At 27.2% G+C, this 9,549-nt stretch overlaps 1 protein-coding gene across 3 annotated transcripts in view; it reads right to left on the reverse strand.

Moving 5' to 3' along the window:
- Positions 1 to 9,549, reverse strand: part of net — a 107,155-nt gene that overhangs the window by 55,560 nt on the left and 42,046 nt on the right. Inside the window, exon 1 of one of the 3 annotated variants that reach the window (XM_024362394.2) lies at positions 6,770 to 6,855. The exons of the other annotated variants lie outside the window; for them this stretch is intronic. The gene's annotated coding sequence lies outside the window, so the exon portion shown is untranslated. Of the gene's footprint in view, positions 1 to 6,769; positions 6,856 to 9,549 lie in introns of those variants that run through there. 3 annotated transcript variants of the gene reach the window in all.

Raw genomic sequence — 9,549 nt, forward strand, 5'->3', positions numbered from 1 at the left:
ATATAATCGAATCCACATATAAGTAGCCTCTACACGTTTGCCAATGGCAAATTATCTCATGCGCAAGCGTGTGAATGGGTTGGATTGGCTGGTACAAGCTAGCCTGAATTTGTGGAAGATCCACCAGTTGACGGTTTTTGGGCAAAACTCCAATGACTTTGTGCTCCACCCACACGTTTGATTTAAGTTTGCATTGTTTTGGAGCGGCTAATAGATGAATATTTGTGATCTCCGAGTTTTAATTAATTAACTAAATTTCCCAACCATTGAATTTAACAATTAACTCGTGTTTAAGATTTTAAATTTTAAAATTATGACAATTTGGTGTAAATACTTTATTTCAGATATTTTTAATTAACTTTAGCACTTTAAATAAAAAATAAACTGCTAAAGTTGTATATAATCTTTTTACTTTCTTGAGACCGGGTTATTATTGTTTAAATAAAATTAATTTTATTCAATTTTAGTCTCAAAACACTCTTTATTCCTTTAAAAGTCCAACGTTTCGGCCTATTCCGCGATCCTCAAGGACAATCTTAAATACAAATTTATACACACATTAATAATTTAAAAGCTTTTTGCAGGCTATTCTACCAAGGTTATCAATTTAAAAATATTGTTGTGATAACAAAGTATAGTTGTGTTAAATTACTTGTAATTAAAAGTTTAATTATTAATGTGAAAAGTGATATAGGTGACCTAGGCAGAATAACCTGCAAAAAGTTTTTAAATTACTGATGTGAGGGCAAATTTGTATTTAAGATTGTTCTTGAGGATGGCCGAATTGGCCGAAACGTTGGACTTAAAAAATATAAATTATTTTGAGACTAAAATTGGATTAAATTTATTTTATTTAAACAATAAAACAGGTCTCAAGAAAGTGAAAGGAATATATACAACTTTAGCAGTTTATTTTTTATTTAACATAGCGCAAATATATATTTATAAAGAATTAAATTAAAAAGTTTATAAAAACATTCTCGAACGAAAGTTGAATTTATAGGTTATGTAGTATTTATATGAATTTTTGTTATCGAAATTCCTGAAATTTACGTTTAATTTCACTTCGCCGATCTTTATTTTTTATGGTGAAAATAAGGTAAGTACAGAGTAATAGACAAAAATATTCAAAAGAACGAAACAACTTGTTTGTCAAGCATTTGTACACGACTTAGATTTGCGGCAAGTGGAAAAGGTGTAAATCAAGCATCAAACGTATACCAAGCCACTATTGGAAGATTCAAGAACAAAAACTCAAGTCTCTGAAATTCCAATAAATAAATACAGACCTGAAATTGCATATCTCAAACCAATGTTCTAAAGATGACTATGTGAGGGATTTGCAGACAGAAAATCATTTTTTTCTTTTTTTATCCAAACGGTACAAATTATGGTTTCGGATGCTAAATTGGGCTCAGGATTTCGGCACCTCGAAACTAGAATGTAAAAAAATGCGAAAACATTGTACTTTTTTATTTTATTTCGGAAACTATTGGCTCTATGACAAAATAATCTATAAGAATTATTATTTAACTTATTTAATAGAAAAAAAAAATCTTGAGTACACCATATTACATTTATTCCTGTATTTTGGACATTTTAAACAAACCGCCTATTATCCAGGCCATCTTAACTATTTGACAACTTGACAACACATTAGATCATCAATTGCCCTATTTTCTTGTAGAGTTTCCATTCTTCTTTCAATTGCTTGTATATTGCTCATTTTCTTTATTTAAAATAGATATTTCTTCAATTATTTTAAATAAATAAAATGATAGTTCAACGTACACAAGTACTGGACTTTCTTAGAGTGTTTTGTTAGTCTAGTAATCAGGGGTTCGTAAACGGTTCATTATGTTTTTCGGGGTCCTGAGTCCGATTTTGGATTTTGTCACCTCGTAACTGGAATGTTAATTTAAGTATACGTAAAAAAAAAACGGGAAAAATATGGGGAACTCAAAGCTCTACGACAAAATAACTTATATCAAAAATACAAGGAAATTTTCGGCAAATTAGATATTCACACGTTATTATATCCGTGACACACGAAAAGTCATTTTAATTTTATTTGATTTTTATAATACATAAAATTTATTGCTATGGAATTGTTTATTTAAATAAAAGTATATATTGTGTAAATTTATATATACAGTAGAATCCAGCTTATCCATTCGAATCAACACCGCGACTTCACCGCACATTGGAACCAAAGGGTAATTTTAATTAAAAAAAACGAACTTTGCATAAGAAAATAAATTTAAAAATATATTCTTCAGTTATAAAAATGTGTTATTCAGATAAAAAAATAAATTAAAAATTATATTCTTCACATACAAAAATATATTCAAAATTTTATTATTCAAATATTAAAATATATTTTCATCAGATAAAAAATAAATTAAAAATATTTTCTCAGATAAAAAGATATATTATTGAGATATTAAAAAATATTTTCTTCAGATATAAAAATAAATCAAAAAATATATTCTAGAGATAAAAAAATAAATTTGTTCTGGACTTCTGCTGACGTCAAACTACGTAATTGTTACTTATAGTATCTTCTTTCACAATGATCACTGTTTTGGCGAAACTTTGAGTAATTAGAGATTTTCTAATAAAAGAGAAATTTTAGCCTTTGGTTTAGAACCTCCCAATTACAAAGCAAACTTGATTTTTGTTTATTTTTGCGTCTTTCCTCTCGTTTCAGGACAAGAAAGAATAATTTAGTCCATTTTTTGTTTTTAATTTTGACTCGAGATTATCAGTTCTTTTTATTTCAGAGCAGGTGACCACTTAATCACGTGAAGGTAAATGAGTAGTTCCTTCAATGAAAAAATAGCATTCTAGTCCCGAGTATCTAAATCGAGTTTTCGGTGAATGGAAACACGAGAAGAATTGAAAAGTTGATATTGGATAACAAAGTAAAGCTTTGTTTTAAACTCTTCAGTGCAGAGAGTAAATTTTGATAGAATTATAAAAAGGTTTCGAACTTTAAACTTGTACCGCGCATTATGGGCGTTCATCAGCTTCAAACTCGATAGTAGCGTTTGAGTGCTCATATCAACTTTTAAAAGGCAATCAGCCAACCTTTGATCGACTAGAACAAAGACATTTTTCAACAAGAAAGCGTCCCGCTGAGTCCATTTTTGCCTCTGGCAAAATATGTAGGAATCATATTGAATCGCCCTCACATCCTCGACGTCGTGGTACATTTTGTTTATTCAAATTAATGCTACATTTAAAAGAATTTAATACTAAGAAATCAGGATATAAATAGTTTAAAACTTTTTTATTATTATTATTTTTTAGGGCTTCGATCACTAGGTTGATCATAGAGAGTTGTCAGTCAAAATGTTTTTTATAGTAAGTTATATTTCGCAAGTCTGACATTGGCGAAGACTCGCGGTTCATAAGCTAATTGCTTTATATCTATAAACATAAGAAATGGAATTATCTATTTCAACAGGCAGAAAAACTAATGCAATTAGTAGAACATATCGGAATAAGATGTTAAGAGTTGCGCTAAGTGAATATTTTCTATTAAATAGTTTAATTTTTTTTTTTTATATATATAAGATGGTTGTAGCGTAATAGAGAAGAGCACTTCAAACACAGATATATAAAAATATTTGTATGCTGCAAAATATATGAAAACGTTTCGGCCCTCTTGCATGCCTTTTTTTTAGAACTGAAAACATAAAAAGAATGAAAAAATAATTTTTTATTCTTTCGATAAAAAAATGTTTTAAACATCAACAATTACTTTAAGCTAAAAAATCATAATCTAAAACTACTATGGTACTTAATTTTCTCTTCTAAGACGTTTGTATTATGCCCCCCCCCCTCCTCGGACTCTTATGTTGTCTGGACAAATAAATAAAAAACATTATATTCCTTAATTTAGTGGATAGTATAAAAGCTGGCGACAGAATTCCCGAATGTGTTTTTGGTTCTTAATGGTTGGTTAATTTTTACCTTATGGCAATTGTAGATTTTAAAGATGTATAAAAAGTTTAGGCCATAAGATGAAACGATATGTAAATTACAATGATAGATACGATAAATGAATAAAACCAAGAAAAAATGAAAAACAAAAACGCATATATAAGGTAAAGCGTAAAGATAGAAAAAAAGGAATCAAAACAATAATAAAATTTGATAAAACTTTGACTACTTGTATTCCCATTAAAAATTTCATTTAAAAGTTTACAGGGCAAAGTCAACCGCTTCTAAAAATTATTTGGAATTGATAAATTGCATTAAATCATTTTTCATTATTGGGCAAGATGCAAGATGTTATTGATTTATTTGTTTGTTACAGATTTAAAATTAAGAACAAAAATTATGATGCTTATTGTGTATTTTATTATATGTTATAGTCTAGTATTGATGGTTTTAAAACTAAACCGAATGTATTTGTTCTTATAAGTTAGGAGTGACAATAACAGTTGAGTGAGTAATTTTTAATATACTATAAATAAAAAAATAACCCTAGAAAAAATAGTCAGATGGATTAAAATTAATATTTTATTAAGAAATTTGACAGAAAGATTAAATTGCTATATTCCTCCAATTTTATGATCATATAAGTTTTCAGGTGGTTGAATTTTCTTTTGCCAATTAAGAAAGACACATCATTATAAATAATTTATAAGGAGCTAATAACTATTAATTAAACTAATTATGTTATAAAAAAATATACATTTAAATTATACTGACTCGGTTTAAAAGAATTATGATTAACTACACTTACAAATAATTGTATTTTAGATAAAATAGAGGTGATTAATGTTTTTTTTAATTCTTGACTTTTTTAAATATGAAGAACGTAACTGAAAATATTGCATATGTATAATTTTTATGACAATAATAAAAAAATATATACAATATTGATATTTAATTTGTGACATAGTGTAACATTATTTTTTTTTTAAAATTGCTAAATAAAGATAAAAATGACACTGGACGCAGAACGCTCCGAAAATCATTAATAAACTAAGAAGAAATGAGACGGTCTATGCTTACGAAGCTTAATTAATGTTTTTTTTTTTTTTTTATATCAATTTACAACTTTATTTTCATAAAAACACATTAATTAATGTTAAAATTATCTTTTTACAAAGGAAAATGTTTATTACCGACCTTAAACAAACATTTTCACAGTGCATTTTATTCTTTACAATGTTTAATTAAGTTTCGTAGATATTCTTATTTAGAAAATATAAATATTTGCATGAATCAAAAATAGTTCATAGAAAGTTTATGTTAGAAACAAATAAAATAAACTGAAAATAGTTTCTTAGCCAATTTGTATAATTTATAAGTATTGTTACCATTTAAAACAATAAAATATAATTTTATTATTATGCCGTATTTTAAATAAATAACAATAATGATATATTTTTATCTGAGGCATATATTTGGTATATATAAGTATTGTGATACTTAAGCGGCAAATTCAAATAATGTTATTTGCAATAGGAAAAACAATGAGAGATTAATAAAGAAAATATAAATATATAATAATAACCACAATTTTTAAAAAACATCTATATATTAAAGCGTTATTTGAAATAGTTATTAAAAATAAATTCAGAAAAATTTAAAACTCTCAGTATGAGTCGTAGGTATATTTGAAGTGAGATAATTAATCATATTAAATACAAATTAGGAATAACTTTTTAGTTTTTATTCAAAGGTCATTGTAAAATAACTCGACCAGGCGCCAGAGGAGCCAACAATGTTTTCTTTGACCTGTTGATGTCAGCCGTCAAACCAAATCACCGTTTGCCATCCCGATATTAGAATAATCCTCCTTTTTACTAAGTTTCTAGTAAATGCTAATAAGAAAATTATAATAAATAAATAATTTAAAAAATAATAAATCAGGGGATAGAGAAAGATTGGATGCACCGGTCGGATTAAAAAGAGTTCCCTACTACACAGGTGTTCTGTTACTTCTTGTATGTTTACAGATAGAAAACAAAATAAACTAAATCTGTTTTTGTGACTCTGTCCAGCGAATTCTATTATAAATTTATAATTTAAGTCTTATTTATTTATACTATATTTAGCAAAACCAAATTAATATTCATATATATGAGAATGTGTCAGTTCTAAAAGAATTGGAAATGGTTTCAAGTACAATTTGTATTCTTCTGGGTAATAAATTATTTCTCATAAACAGACACTAAAGTATTTTAAAATATTAATTTAATTTTTTCTTCAATTTATCGACAGCTTAATGTCTAATGAAGGATATTTACTAATTAATATTATTATTAACTTAATAATTCAGATAGCGTGTAAATGCGTAGCACGTGTAAATACATTTTATTAAGTTCCTTAAGTTATTAAGTTAACATAACAACATTAAGTTAACATAACAAATATCTAACAACGGAAATAAATTTTATAATAAAAATTACTTTTTCATTTATTTATTTTTTTTAGTTATACATTGAAAAATTCAATCATAATTTAAATCTATTTTCACATAAGCGATCCACTCATGTCATTTCTTTTCTGTCCATCGATTGATTTTTGCTTTGTTCATAAATTTCGTAGTTTTCCTGATAATGTAATGATATATCGCTGAAGAATATAATTATTAAATTGTTATGCGTATAACAATCATAAAATATATTTATTTCATTATATTTTAAAAACTGCACAATAAATAATATATTTTAATTTTCGCTAAACGGAAAATATCTTAATTAAAATATGAAAAATAAATATAAATATAAACACAAATCGTATTTACCTAAGACAGTACGAAATCCCACAACAGGCCGGCATATTCCCGACACCTCACACTCTTAACGTTGCAGGCAGACTGACTGGTAGGAAACTGGGCTTACCCCCACCACCAGTCCCTGTCAAAACTAACACAGATAACAGAGGGGTAGTTTTGGGTGTAAGACATTATTCAATAGACATTTTTGGGATTATTAACTTTATATAGTTTAGCATATTTACTTCATATAGAGGATATGTCATTTTTTCTCCCTTGATATGTTATTTAAATGTTGAACGAAAGATTTAAACAAAATATCCTCAATTTTGAATTAGACTTTGAAATTTGAGAACAATATTTCTTTTTTTCAATGCATGAAAATGAAACCAGTTGACACATAAGCGGAATAAAAGAGGTGCAAAATTTTAGGTTCTAAAAGGTTTATGGTGTGGAATGACTTGTCAGTTTAAACTAGCCAATCACAGACAAATCAAACAATTTTAAAGCAATTTTAATGTGTGTATCAATAGATATTATGATCGGCTTTAGTATTAACAGAATATATTTATTGATATACAATGTTTACTACTAAATTACACAAACAAATATATAAAGAAGAAAAAAACTTTTTTAGCCAAAAAGCAAGCATATGTTTCGCTCATATGGTCGAGAGGTTTCAAAATGGGTTCATAACATTCACAATGTTGCCATCACACAATCAATACATTCAATAATTTTTTTTAGAGATTGAAGTGTGAAATGAATGAATAAAAAGAAAAAACGTACACAGTTTGTGCTTTCAAACTCTGGAAGTGTCCAAGGACAATAAAATTTGATTTTCTGAAGAAAACATTGTCATGGCTATTCTTGAAACACAATAATTAAATTTTCAAATCTATACCTTACAATAATTGTTGAAATTATTTAAAATAAAATTTAAATTATCAGTATTCAACTTGTTTTTAGAAACAAAAACAAGAAAAACCCTTAGAAGTTTCTATATTTTCTATGTATTTTTCTTTTTTCAAGGTATACCCTGAAGGGGAGGATCCTCAGGTCTTTTCAGACGCCAATATATAGACGGAGTATTGACAGGTAATGAAGGAGAGAACCCAGGCTAGTAAACTAATGGACTTGGATGGTTAGGAAGTTTTTCAAGGATGGATTGTAATCTGCTTCTTGCCAAATCGGTAACATTGAGGTTCTGATGGATGATTTGATTTATGAAAAATCAAATTTTACCTTACGCATTGGATTGTAAGGATTAGCTACAAGATGAATTTGATGGTTTAGTGGAACCCAAAGCTCAACTCCGAATGACCAGAAACGAAATTAATGTAAGAATATATTATTTAATAAATGTTTTCTTTTTCAATAAATTTTTTGAGGTTGAAAACTTCCAATTTGAATATATTTTATTCTAAATTATCTATTTATTCTAAAAATAATGTTTCACGACGTTTCCAGACTATTTTCACATATTCTTCTTCTTCTTGTCTTCTTTCTCTTCCTCCTTACTGCCTTTCAGCGTGGAAGTGCCTCCGTCCAAGCAAACCAAGCCCCTCGATTCCGAGCTAGTACCCTCATGGCAGCCCTTTTTCCTTCTTTTCTCTCTAACTCTGGAAATGTAGTCCTTCCAATGCATACTGGGTCTCCCTCTGAGTAATGAAAAAAGGTATAATTTAAGAATAAAAGAAAATATTATAATTAAGAACAACATTTATTAAGTATTTTCTTTTTGTGAAGTCTGGTAACTCAATTTTAATAAATTATTTGGGGTTAAAAATTTCCAAAATTTGACTATATTTTATTCTAAATTATCATAATATTGCACGACGTTTCGGGACTATTGTCCCATATTCATGTACTTTAATAAACCTACAAATAATAATTCACTATAACAACAATTCTCGTCTATGTGTATTTGTAATTCACATAAGTATATTTACCTCTAATTAGTCAAACTTAAAAAAATGGCTTTACGCTGTTTTAATTGATTTACAGTCATGTATATGATGACATAGTTTCCTTTGTGAAATTAAAAGTTTGACTAATTATAAGGTAAATATACTTATGTGAATTACAAATACACATAGACGAGAATTATTGTTATAGTGAATTATTATTTGTAGGTTTATTAAAGTACATAAATATGGGACAATAGTCCCTAAACGTCGTGCAACATTATGATAATTTAGAATAAAATATAATCAAATTTTGGAAATTTTTAACCACAAATAATTTATTAACATTGATTTACCAGACTAATATATTTAATTATAATATTTTCTTTTATTCTTAAATTATACCTGTTTTCATAAATCCATCAATTAGTCTCTATGTACTTGGACTGTCTGTAATAGAACTTTTATTTATTTGAGAAGGTTTAGTTTAATACTATCCTTATTATCTTGCCCACACTGATTACTTTTATGTATTAATTTTGTTAATAATATCAACATAGTGTTATCCTATACCATTTATGTCTGTTTTGAAATTAACCACATTTCTGTTTATCCTATTAGATGCTCCATTCAAAATTTTCAATTTATCAAAATCAAAATTGTGGTTATTTTGAAAAGTATGTTTTCTAAATTTTGTAGTACTTCTCTTCTATAATATTGTCCTACATAAAATCCCTTTAAGAGATGAATAAGAATGGACAAATGTCCGAAACGTATCTAACAAGAAAAAAGTATACACTTGTTACTTGCTCCTTCATTTCCAGATAATCCTCATAGGCGTCTGAAAAGAAAATGACTTCGAGATCTTCTCCTGTAGTGTATTGTTTGAAAAAAGAAAAAATA

This window comes from Halyomorpha halys, unplaced genomic scaffold (assembly GCF_000696795.3).
Source record: "Halyomorpha halys isolate HHAL.00 unplaced genomic scaffold, Hhal_1.1 Scaffold479.1, whole genome shotgun sequence".
Lineage (NCBI taxonomy): Eukaryota > Metazoa > Arthropoda > Insecta > Hemiptera > Pentatomidae > Halyomorpha > Halyomorpha halys.